Genomic DNA, 13,170 nt, shown 5'->3' with positions numbered 1-13,170 from the left:
AACACATGGTATTATTGCATTTGATTTGTCATATTTCCATTCACTAATTTCTGTATGACAGTGAATGCATAGATATAGAGTGATTTTCATTTGTTGCCTTAATTCTGTTTGTGCTATACTTGTGTCTATCATTAGAGCACCTATTGTATGCTTAACATTGGGCCACAGACTATATTTATTTTCCAGTCTTTTCCTTACTACATGAGGTAGGTTTATTATCACAGTTTAAAGGATGAGAAAACAGATTGGGTAAGATTATTTGCATTGATGTGCCTGAAGTAAGAGTTTGGAATCAAACTGTTAGTTCACAACATGGTTATTCCAAGAAGCTAGATGTTAATATGATCTTAAGCTTTTGCTTTTTCTTTAAAATAGTTCTGAATATTTATTAGTAAAAAGGCAAATAAACCTTTTTTCCCCTTGAGCGTAGACTTGATAATATAATTTAAAAATATCTGGTTTTAGACCATAAAAAGTAACATATATATATATATATATATATATATATATATAATTTTCTGTAATGTTTATTTTCTTCATTCTTACTTGCCTAAGTAGATTGACCCACTGACACTCCTGTCTTCTTATGACAACATTTAACTTAAATGAGTCTGTACATGCTTTTTTTTTTTTTTTTGATGGAGAACTTTTAATTTCATAATTCTTCCTTGGTGTCAGTTGTTTTACAAAAAAAACCTCACTATTTGCACCAGAATTGCACCTGGTCAAAAAAAGAGTTCTCCATTTTTTACAAATACAACATGACAATATGTATAATGGAAATGTGAACTTAAAATTTTGTTGTACGGGCTGGCGCCGCGGCTCACTAGGCTAATCCTCCGCCTTGCGGCGCCGGCACACCGGGTTCTAGTCCCGGTCGGGGCACCGATCCTGTCCCGGTTGCCCCTCTTCCAGGCCAGCTCTCTGCTGTGGCCCAGGAGTGCAGTGGAGGATGGCCCAAGTGCTTGGGCCCTGCACCCCATGGGAGACCAGGAGAAGCACCTGGCTCCTACCATCGGATCAGTGCGGTGCGCTGGCCGCAGCACGCCGGCCGCGGCGGCCGTTGGAGGGTGAACCAACGGCAAAAGGAAGACCTTTCTCTCTCTCTCACTCTCACTCTCACTGTCCACTCTGCCTGTCAAAAAAATAAAGAAATAAAAAATAAAATTTTTGTTGTACGATAGTCTCACTTGTCCTTGGAAAGGATATTTCTTTTTTTTTTTTTTTTTTTTTTTTGAGTTAAAGTTATAGACAGTGAGAGGAAGAGACAGAGAGAAGTCTTCTGTCCGTTGGTTCACTCTGCAAATGGCCACAATGGCTGAAGCTGTGCCAATCTGAAGTCAGGAGCCAGGAGTTTCTTCCGGTCTCGGTCTCCCACGTGGGTGCAGGGGCCCAAGGACTTGGGCCATGTTCTACTGTTTTCCTAGGCCATAGTAGAGAGCTGGATCAGAAGAGAGGCATCTGGGACTAGAACTGGTGTGCATATGGCATTCCGGTGCCACAGGCGGAGGATTAACACACTGCATCACCGCGCCGGCCCTGGAAAGGATATTTCTGAAAGGAAATATGCTTTTGAAAAATCTGTACTGTGTGAATTTAGTACATTTGAATTGTGCATTGTAAATGATCAAATTATGAAAGTTTTACTTTGATGTGTGACTAGAATGGTTCCCTCTTCCCTTTCTTTAACATTAAATTCAGTGTCTGTCAATTTTAAAAGATTAGAGTGTGATTGGCTATGTGGCCCCTCAGGATAAACCACTGCTTGCAGAACCTATCCATTTAGGTGCTGGTTCAAGTCCGGCTGCTCTACTTCTGAGTCAGCTCCCTGCTAATGCACCTGGGAAAGCAGAGGAGGATGGCCCAAATGGGAGACTCAGAAGAAGCTCCTGGCTCCTGGTTTCTGCCTGGCCCAGCCGTGGTTGTTGTGGCCATTTGAGGAGTGAACCAGCAGGTCGAAGACATCTGTCTCTCTCTCCCTCTCTCTCTGTAAATCTAACTTTCAAATGAATACATCCATCTTACAAAAAAAGAAAAAAGGAGAGAGATGAGAGTTACAAGATTTGAATACATAGTAGATTTTATAGAAAACATTTTGTTTAAGTAAGATATTTTTATAAATCTCAGATCTGAATGAGAGACATTCATTTACTCACATAAATACTTCAGATCTCAGTTTTAAAAATGTTTTTAGTAAATATATGAAGGCTACCAGCCAAGAAATCAGCTTCTGTTTATTCTGGTTTCTTAATTCAGATTATATTTAGATGATTCTCAGTAAATGCTTGTTGAATTACAGTATAGCTACACTACTTCATGTTTGTTTGAAAAATTAAAACAATAAGCTACTTCTTTTCATCCCTCAACATTAAGACAAGAATTGCCTTTAGAGAGCAGGACATCTGCATCACCTTCCAGGATAAACTAATTGCAAAAATTAAAAGCTAAGACAACCAAATTACCATTTTTGTCATAATAAAAGTTCTATTAATTTTATTCCATGCTAAAACATGGGGAACAGATCACATTGAGGGGAGAATCACAAAATAACACAGCAATATTCTCCAGCAACTTTAAACTCTTCCTGAAGAATGAGACTCTCTTCTTCTGCCTTGCTGTCATATTTTCCTTTGTAATTTAAAATTTGCTTTGTTACTTGCCTAGTAGAAATTCTGATTTCATACAAGAATTATATGATTATTTTGTGTAGAACAACTCTATGAGACAAACACAGCTTAACTTGTCTTTGAAGAAGAAAGTGTTTAATATCTAGTTCACATGACTAATCTGTTTATTTCCTATTTCTTGGTTTGTATTTTATTTGTTGTATTGATTCAGGGTTCCATACTTGGCTACAATGCTAGGCATACCTAATTACATACACCAACTGCTAATACTTAGCTTTTAATGCTGGACTGGGGAACGTTTTCTTTTTTTTTTCTGCTAAGGGCTGTTTGTATATTTATAACATCACTTGCAGGCCATATAAAATTATCAACTTAAAAAATCAGTGGGCTATTTACTTACTGAATTTCAGATACCACCTGTGGTAACTGTCAGGACCACACCAAATGATTTCACGGGCCTTATACAGCTAATGAGTCAGACATTCCCCACCCTCTTGAATCTAAATAGATTTTACTGCAAGTAGCAAAGTTAATTACTTCTTAAATAAGGGGTTTTGAAATTTATTAGTCCCCACCTCAGTAGCTATAGTAAAACTAATCACTGAGCATAGAATATTGCTTATGTTTTTTAGAAATGAAAATGTATTATTTTAGTTTATTATTTCATAATAATGATTAGGTTGTTCAGTGTAGGGTGAAGACATTTTAAAAGGAAATTTAAATTCATTGTTCTGGGGTTAGATTCTAAGGGTGAGACAGTGTGTAGGGGCTGAATTATGATCTGTGTGCTTAAATCTGTATAGCAGAAAGGAGAGGATAGGAATTTGTTGAAAGGCAACATGGAAAAAGGCTTGAAGCTGATTGGGAGAATGAGAAAGATCGTCTTGAAACCCTCACAAGCCATGAGGTTACATAACAGAAGGTAGATATGACTGTGCTGGTTCATGCTGTTTGCTGTCTGATTTTCTTCAAAACATTATACTTCATAAGAGTCAAAAAAATTCTCATTATTTGCAATCTCCAGAAGGAGATAACTCTCCATTGCTATTTGTAATTAGTGTTTGAAAACTTAGCAGATAACACAGGATATAGAATTGATAACATTAGCTATTGAATGTTACCATTTTTGCATCATAATTTGCCAAATTTGAGAAGCTTCTTAAATTCCTTCTATGGTTGACTTTGTCCTCCAGCATTAAGGAAACTTAACCTCCAATGCAACAATATTGAGCTGAGACCTCTACAAGGTGGCTAAGTCATGAGGGTTCCTCTTTCATGATCGGATGGATGTTGTAATCATAGGGAGTTTGCCCCCTTCTCTTTTTTTCTCTTCCACCATCTGTCATGCATTGAGGCAGAAGAAGGCCCTAACCAGAAGAAAGCTCCATGACATTGTTCTTCCCAGCCTCTGGAACTCTGAGAGATAAATTTCTGTTCTTTATAAATTACCCAATCTCAGGTATTCTGTCACAGCAGCACAAAACAGACTGAGAGTTCATAACAGATTAAATGTGTAAGAGAGATGTGATTTGAAATGAAACTGTAGGACAAATATATACTGAAAAATATTTTCTGTCCTAAATATTTATAGTTACAGTGCTGACCTACCATCACTAAGGATTATACTTTAAGCTTTTTGGGAGAAGAAATGATGGATTTGTGTTGCTGTTACCTTCCTAACATTCATTTTTATTATTGTACCATGTAACTCTGCATCTGTAGGTAGCAATGGATAGAATATTTGATTGAAATAAAATGGTTTCTCATATATAACAGTCTCTCCATTAGCCATAATTTCAGTTAACCCTTGTTAATTATGATTAAAGATATTAAATGGAGAATCCTAGATATAAACAGTTTGTTTTTTAAGTTGCACATCGTTCTGCAAAGCACAGTGAAATCTCTCATCATTTTCCCAGGATGTGAATCATCCCTTTGTACAGAATATCCATACTGTGTATCCCAACCACCTGTTAATTTAGTAACCATCTCAGGTATCAAATCAACTGTTGTGGTGTCATAGTACTTGTGTTCCAGTAATCCTTATTTTGCTTGGTAATGGCCCTAACATGCTAGAATTGTGATGTTGGCCAAAATTTGAATATGCCAATGAGAAGCTAGAGGGTGCTTCCTTTAAGCGAAAGGGTGAAAATTATTGACTTAAAATATTTGGCAAGAATGAATCCATCCATGAAATTGTGAAGAAGAAAAAGAAAATCCTTGCTAGTTTGTTGTTGTGCTTCAACTTATAAAACTTATATGATAATTGCTTATTTAAGATGGAAAAGGCATTACATTTGAGGGTGGAAGGCATGAACAGAAACTACGTTCTGATTGATAGCAACATGTTGTGTCAGAAAGCAAATTGAACTTTAGCTCATCTCATATAGGCCTTGTATCATATTACAGCGTCACCAAAAGAGGGAGTACAGAACAGAAAGATATTTGGAGAGACACCACATTCAATATCTTGTATTACAGTTATAATTGATCTGTTTTATTATTAGTTGGTATTATTATTCTCTCTTTTTTTTTTTTTTTTGAAAGTGAGAGTTACAGGGTGGGGAGGATGGGGGTCTTCCCATCTGCTGGGTCACTCCCCAATTGACCGCAATGGCTGGAGCTGCGCCAATCAGAAGCCAGGAGCCAGGAGCTTCCTCCTGGTCTCCCATGTTTGTGCAGGGGCCCAAGGACTTAGGCCATCTTCTACTGCTTTCCCAGGCCATAGCAGAGAGCTGGATTGGAAGTGGAGCAGCCGGGTCTCGAACCAGCGCCCATATGGGATGCCGGCGCTTCAGGCCAGGGTGTCATCCCACTGTGCCACAGTGCTGTCCCCGGTATTTTTATTCTTTTACTACACCTGATTTATAAATTAAACATTGTTATAGGTATGTGTGAGTTGGAAAAAAAACATAATATATTTGGAATTTGATATTGTCTGCAGTTTCAGGCATCCTCTGTGGATCTTGTAACATATACCCTGGGAAAAAGAGGAGACTACTATAAATACTAAACTAATGTGTCGGTCTGTTTGTGCTCCTGTAGCAATATGACAGGATGGGTAATTTATAAATAATAGAACGTTGTTTTCTTTCTTTATTTGAAATATTTGTTTATTTGTTTGAAAGAGAGAGAGAGAGAGAAATAGAAATAGAATGTCTTCCAACTGCTGGTTTACTCCCCAGATGGCCACAATAACAGAGCTGGGCCAGGCTGAAGCTAGCAGCCAGGAGCTTCTTCCAGGTCTTCCATGTAGGTGACGGAGGCCCAAGCACTTTGGGATCTTCTGCTGCTTTTCCCAGGCTATTAACAGGGAGCTGGATCCCCAGTAGAGCAGACAGGACTTGAACTGGTGTCCATATGAGATGCTGGCATTGGAGGTGGCTGCTTTCCCTGCTGCACAATAACTCTGGCCCTCACAAGTCCAGAATGAGGGCACTAGCAGGTTTGAAGTGGGCTGATGTGCTGTACCTCACTGATGATGCCTTGTTACAGGATCCTCACATAATGGATGGCACCATTCTAAGCCTAACCCATGACACCATTAATCCAGTCATTAGGGTGACTTTACTCACTGACCAAAAAGGGCCCACCTCTAATCTTATTTTTTATGCTATATAAACATTGTTATTGGAACTTTTTTATTTTACATATGAGAATGTATTTTTTCTTTCTTTTTTTATATATAGCAACTGTTGATTAAAAATCTTTATTTTTAATTACTTTAGCAGATTCAGTATGGTTTGTAGATACCATCCTGAAACCATAATATTCCCTTCCTCCCTCCCTCTCCCTTCTCTCTCACCCTCCCACCCTTCTTCCTTTTCCCTTTCTTTTTGTTTTTGAGCTAACACACTTTAAATTTACATTACAGTAAAAAGACTTAATATTTCACTTGAATAAGAAGTTTACAAGTAAAAGGCAGAAAGCTGGTTTGGTAGGAATATAGACAATAGCTATAAGCAATAATTTAATGGAAAAATGACCATTTCACCCATAAATAGTAAATTTTAAAGTAATAACAGATCATTAGAACTGTAGAAGTATAACTTCCTTAACCATTAGTTTCACAAATATTTAAAACAAAGTTTTACAAAACTGTATTTGCAGCAACACTGATACACACAGACATTTCTCTCTCTCATTCCTTCTTTTTTAAAATTTGGCTCCCACATATAAAGGAAAATATGTGGTATTTGTCTTCTGGGTCTGGCTTATTATTTCACTCAACATGATGGCCACCAGTTGAGTCCATTTTGCTTCAAATTGTAGAATTCCATTTTTTTTTTTTATAGCTGAATAGTGTTCCACTGTGCATATATATTACATTTTCTTTATCCATTCATCTGATGACTGACACCTTGGTTAATTCCAAATTTTGGCTATTGTGAACAGTGCTGCTATAAACATGGTGACATCTGTTTGATACATTGTATTCAAGTCTTTTGGAAATATATCCTGTAGTGAGATTGCCACCTCATATGGAAAGACTGTTTCTAGTTTTTAAAGAAATCTCTGCATTGTTTTCCACAGTGGCTACACTAATTTACATTCCTGCCAATGTTCCCCTTTCTCCACAGCCTAGCCAGTATTTGTTACTCTCTGTGTTTTGGACTGTAGCCATGCTGACTGGTGAGGTCATATCTTATTGTGCATTTCATTTGCATTTCCCTGATGGTTAGTAGTATTGGACATTTTTTCATATATTTGTTGGCCACTTGTATTTCTTCTTTAGAGAACTGTCTATTAAAGTCCTTTGCCCATTTTTCAGTTTGATTGGTTGTTTCTTTGTTATTGTTGTTGAATAGATTACCTTTTTCAGTGTTTGCGCTGTGAGTCAAGTCCAAGAGGTTGTATTACCTCTAGAATGCTTTCTTGCATAGTTTATAAACACTTTCACTTTTAAGTATTACATTTCAGCTTTCCTGAGTACACATTTGGTGTTATAAAGTTTCATCATTATGTGGACTGAGGAATTTACCAATGAGACATTTTGAGAAGTAATAAAATCTATTGAATCATTTTTCCTTTAAAAGCTGCTTTGTAAAGTATATATTTTTTATCAAAATTAATTTATATGTATTATGTTAAAAATATCTTTTTGATATATATTTTAGATGAAGATCTAATTTCACTTTTTTTTTTTTTTTAAGATTTATTGAGTGATTTAAAAGGCAAAGTTACAAACAGCACAATCTTCTATCTGCTAGTTCACTCCCTAGTTGGCTGCAACAGCCAGGGCTGGGCCAGGCCACACCACAGACAGGAGCCAGGGACTTCATCCCGGTCTCCCACATGGGTGCAGAGGCCCAAACAATTGGGCCATTTTCCGTTGCTTTTACAGGCACATTAGTAGGGAGCTGGATCAGAGGTGGAGCAGCTGGGACTTGGCATCCCAGCACAGCAGGCCTTGGCTTAACATGCTATGCCATAACATTGGTCTGTGTTTTTTTCTGGACAATTTTCCCATGCCATTTGTTGTTTAATTATCCTTTATTGATTGGTGGTACTGATTTTATTGTATATTAACCACCTAGTATAATTGCATCAGGGTCTGAGTTTTATTCTGTCCCATTAATCTGTTTGTATATTATTGTGTTGTTACCATTCTAGTTCTTTTTTTTTTTTTTTTTAAGATTTATTTTTTACAGAGATAGGATGAGACAGAGAGAGGTCTTCCACCCACAGGATCACTCTTCAATGGCCAGAGCTGGGCCAATCTGAAGCCAGGAGCCAGGAGCCAGGAACAACTTCTGAGTCTCCCATGTGGGTGCAGAAACCCAAGTACTTATGCGATTCTCTGCTGCTTTCCCAGATACTTTAGCAGGGGACTGGATCAGAAGTGGAGCAGCCAGGACTCCATATGGGATGCTGGCCCTGCAGGTTGTGCATCACCAGCTGTACCACAGCCTGGCCTCTAGTTCTCCTTTTTAAATATTTATTTTTTATTTGAAAGCAGAGAGAGGATTGGGTAGAAATGTCCCATTCACTGACTTACAAATGCCTGTAACAGACGGGGCTGGGTCTAGGCCAGGTCAAAGCCAGGCAAGTCTCCCAGGAACCCAGCTAGTTATATGTTAGCAGGAAGCAGGATCTGAGCAGATGAGCTGGGACTCAGTGCCAGGCACTCTGACATGGGAACGTGTGGACATCCCAAGTGGTATCTTAACTATTGTGCCAAACAGCTGACTCCCCATTATAAATTGTATAATTAAAAGAAGTTTTTTTTTTTAATTATTATGGATTTTTTTTATATCAGAGAATTTTTAGTTACCACAAATCCTGAAAAATCCATTTGGAATTTTGATATGCCATAAACTAATTTGAGAAGAATTTCAAAACATCTTCATATTTTATCTGCCAATATAAGAGCGTAGATTATGTTTTCCTTTTTTTCTGTGTTGGGGTGTATGTGTGTGTGTGTGAGTGTGTGAGAGTGAGAGAGAGAGAGAGAGAGAGAGAGAGGTTAAGGTTAAGTAGTTTGGTTTGTATTCTTTCCAACAATTTTTTTAAAAATATTCAAATGTGTTTTACCTTTTTCATTGTTGAAATTAAATATTTTCTCGGTGTAACTTGTTATTGGTGGAGATCCATTTGAAGCCTATGTGGATATTTAGTTAGTTATTTGAAAGGTAGAGAGAGAGAGAGATCTTGTTTGTTGGTTCACTCTCCAAATGCTATGCTAGGATGAAGCTAGGAGCCAGGAACCCTATCAGCATCTCCCACATGAGTGGCAGGAACTCAGGTCTTTGAGCTGTCATCCTCTGTTTCCCAGGTGCATTAGCATGGATCTGAAACAGAGGCAGAGTAGCCAGGACTCAAACCTTGACTTCTTTGTGGCATGTGAGGTTCTCAAGCCAGCTGCTTTACCTACTGTGATACAACACTTATCCTTTTATATTTTTATTTCCATTTTTCCACTTTCTGAATTCTGACTAGTTGAAATGAAAGTGTAGTTGTATTGGGCTTTTCGGGTACATTTGCTTGTAAACTAGAGCTATTGTATTACCCTCTTAAAAAACAATATAATGCACAATTCCTTTGAGATGTAAGAAATTTAACACTTGGTTAGAAAGAAAGTTTATTTTTTTCCTGATTCCTAATTCTGTGAACTGGTGGGGCAGCAGTTGAGAATACTATGTGAAGTGTTATCAACTTGCATATCAATTATTCATGCCTAGAATAAAAAGAAGTCCATTTACTAAATGTGTTCAGATACAATTGAGTTCATACTGTTGTGATATGTCATGTTACTGTGATTAAATGTCAAATGTCTAGTTTCAGTTATATTTGGAACATTTTGTAGAATCATTCACTTTGAGGAGGTGAAAATTTGGACTACACATCTCCCCATCTTCAGTTTTAATTTATTCACTTATTCTATACTTACTCTTTACTTAGGGTATGCCAAACATTGTTCTATCTCTCAGTAATGGTAGGAGTTCATTATTTAGTGGTAATGACTTGTATAGAAATGTAAGATTATAATTTATTGTAATAAATGCCATGATAGAGATATTTCAGCGTCTGCTGGGAGAACATCTGTTTATTGACCTGCAACTAAAATAAATATGTCAAATAAAAGAAAATAATCATAAAAGAATGATACATAATGTAACAGTAGAAGTTTCAACTCTTTTGCTTTTGATTGAATTTTTAAATGTTTTAAGACATTAGAAGCAGTTACTTGGTATAAAACAGAATAAACTTAGGGCTGGTGTTGTGGTACAGTAGTTAAGACACAATTTGGGATACCCATACCACATGTTGGGGTGCCTAGGTTCAAGTCTGCTGCACTTCCAATCCAGCTTAATGATCACCCTGGGAGGCAGCAGGTAATGGCTCAAGTCACTGGGTCTCTGCCATCCACAAGGGAACATCCCATGGAGTCCCAGATCCTGGTTTAGGCCTGGTGCAGCCCCAGCTGTTGTTGGCATTTGGGGAATGGACCAGTGGGTGGATGATCTTGATATCTCTCACTGTCTTGCCCTTGCTCTCCCTCTCAAATATATAAAATCAAATAGTTAAAGCTTAAAGAAACAAGAACAAGCTAATTTATACTGTATTGTACTCTAATAAAATGCATGCTGATGCTTTTGGTTACTGGACCACTCTGAATACTTCGGTTCCTGATCTGTGCTGTCCAATTCAGTTAGCCACTAAGCCACTTATGTATTTGAACACTTGAAAGGTGGTTAATTGAGATTGAGGTGAGCTATAATTTTAAAGACTTTGTATTAAAAAGCAAGAATATAAAATGACTTAATTTTTATATTGATTACATGTTAAATGATATTTTGTGTAAAGGAAATATCTATTAAACTTAATGTCATCTGTTTCTTTTTGCTTTCTCTTTTTAAAAAATTTACATTTTTTTTTTTTTTCAAAAGGTAGAGTTATAGAGAGGGAGAGTAACAGAGAGGGAGATCAGAGAGTTACAGACAGAGAAAGAGATCAAACTTTCATCGTCTGGTTCACTCTCTAAATGGTCACAATGGCTAAGACTGGAACAGACCAATGACAGGAGACTGGAACTCTATCCAGGTCTCCCATGTGGGTGCAGGGGCACAAGCACTTGGGCCATCTACCTCTCCCTTCATAGGCACATTACCGGGAGCTGGATGGAAAGTGGAGCAGTTGGAGCTTGAACTGACACTCAAATGAGATGTTCGCATTGCAGGCAGCGGCTTGACTAGATGAACCACAGTGCTGCTGCTTTTACCTTTTAAAAATATGCCTGCTAAAAAATTTAAAGTTATATATTTGGCTTACATATTTCTTTTTCTTTCTTTCTTTTTTTTTTTTTTTTTTTTTTTTGGACAGGCAGAGTTAGACAATGAGTGAGAGAGAGAGACAGAGAGAAAGGTCCTCCTTCCGTTGGCTCACCCCCCAAATGGCCAGGCTTACATATTTCTTTTGGATTGCAGCATACCAGAACAATCCTTCTCAGACTTAAGGGAACATAAAGTTCTTTGGAGATCTTGTTAAACCAGATACCTGGGATTTGTACCCAGAGATTCTGATTCAGTAATTTCAGGGTGCTGTCCAAAAATTGCATTTCTACTAAGCTTCCAGAAGATGCTGATGTACTGATCTGTCACTTTAAGTTATATGATTGTAATATACATACTTTTTTGTGGGTTGAAAAGAATGCAGATTAAGATGAATCAAAGACAATATCAGTATTCACACAATATTATCTAGTCTAATCTATAAATAAGATACTATTATACTGTCTAGAGGATTATAAATGTAAGCATTGTGCTAGGCCTTTGAAGAAGAGAGTCTGGAATTTTGTTGAAGTCTGTAGCTATTTTTTTAAATGAGTATTTTGTTTTTACTATTTCTTATAAAAAAATAAAAAAAAGAGCAACTGTTTATCAAATAGGAAAGTAAAATTTACAATATCATTTTTAAGACTTTTCACTTTTATAAAGATGTATTTTTTTAAAAGGCAGAAGACTTTATACTTGTAAAGAAAGAAAAGGAAGAAAATTGTTGGAAAAAATACCTATGAAAGTTCAATTAAAATGTGTTTATTATACAGATACAGAAAGATCTTTTCCTAAAGCACTTGCTTTTTCTAGATTTTTTTCTCTCATTTCTGTATTCTTAACCTTTATGTAAGGGATAATGGAATTGGAATGGGGAGAATGATGAGACGGAAGTCAGAGACAGGAGGAAGATGGGTCCTAAATAATGGTCAGCAGTGAAGAGATAGGTGATTTTTCAAAGCTTATAGCATTGTCTGCTCTAATACCTACAGGCCTGTTAACTCACTAGCCTCAGGGCCGGGGACAGTATTTTAATGATATTGTCATCTATTTTTGCAGTGTAAATACCTTACTAACCTCATCTCCAGTTGTTAATCCTTTTCTGTCTCATCCTTAGCAAATAATTATCCTGTCTTTATGAAGGACTTCATTTTTTATGATAAGATCTGTTTCATTTTTTGATAAACCTAAGATTTAAAACAGCACTTTTAAATTTAATCCCTTATTTTCCTCCTTGCAACTGCTACACATTGGCCCCATTTTTATCCCCTGAATAAACATCCAATGTTTGCTCCCTACCAAACCACCTACATTTAAAGGTAACTATTGTATCCCTTATTTCTTCAGTCGGGGGTCTTATGGTGACAGAGGTATAGTGCAGTGTTACATGGTACGGCATCCTGTTTACATGGACATATTTGTTGGAAGGGCTTAAATGATTCTCTTTTCTAGGAGCTGGTGGTTTTTAGTCAAGGTTTTCAAGAGAAATAGAACTGATAAGAGGTGAGTGGGTGGGTAGATAGGTAGGTAGGTAGACAGGTGGGTAGGTACAGAGAGAAAGTGGTGCAGGGAGAGATTTTTAAGGAGTTTGTTCCTGAGATTATAGAAGCTGGAAGCCCAGATCTGCAGAGTGGGAAGACCTTGGGAAGAGCTGATGTTGCAGTTCAAGTCCACAAAGGCAGCTAGCAGAATTCCCTCTTGCTTGAACAAGAGCAGTCTTTTCTTCTATTTAGGACTTAAACTATAAGGATGGGGCCCACCTAAATAAT

The 13,170-nt window shown here is 37.2% G+C and overlaps 1 protein-coding gene across 4 annotated transcripts in view; it reads left to right on the top strand.

Moving 5' to 3' along the window:
• RAP1GDS1 (Rap1 GTPase-GDP dissociation stimulator 1) overlaps positions 1 to 13,170 on the top strand; it is a 177,343-nt gene that overhangs the window by 41,827 nt on the left and 122,346 nt on the right. The gene's annotated exons all lie outside the window — the stretch shown is intronic.

The sequence above is a fragment of the Lepus europaeus genome, chromosome 8 (genome assembly GCF_033115175.1).
Source record: "Lepus europaeus isolate LE1 chromosome 8, mLepTim1.pri, whole genome shotgun sequence".
NCBI classification, from domain to species: Eukaryota; Metazoa; Chordata; class Mammalia; order Lagomorpha; family Leporidae; genus Lepus; species Lepus europaeus.
This window is presented reverse-complemented; position numbering and strand designations above follow the sequence as displayed.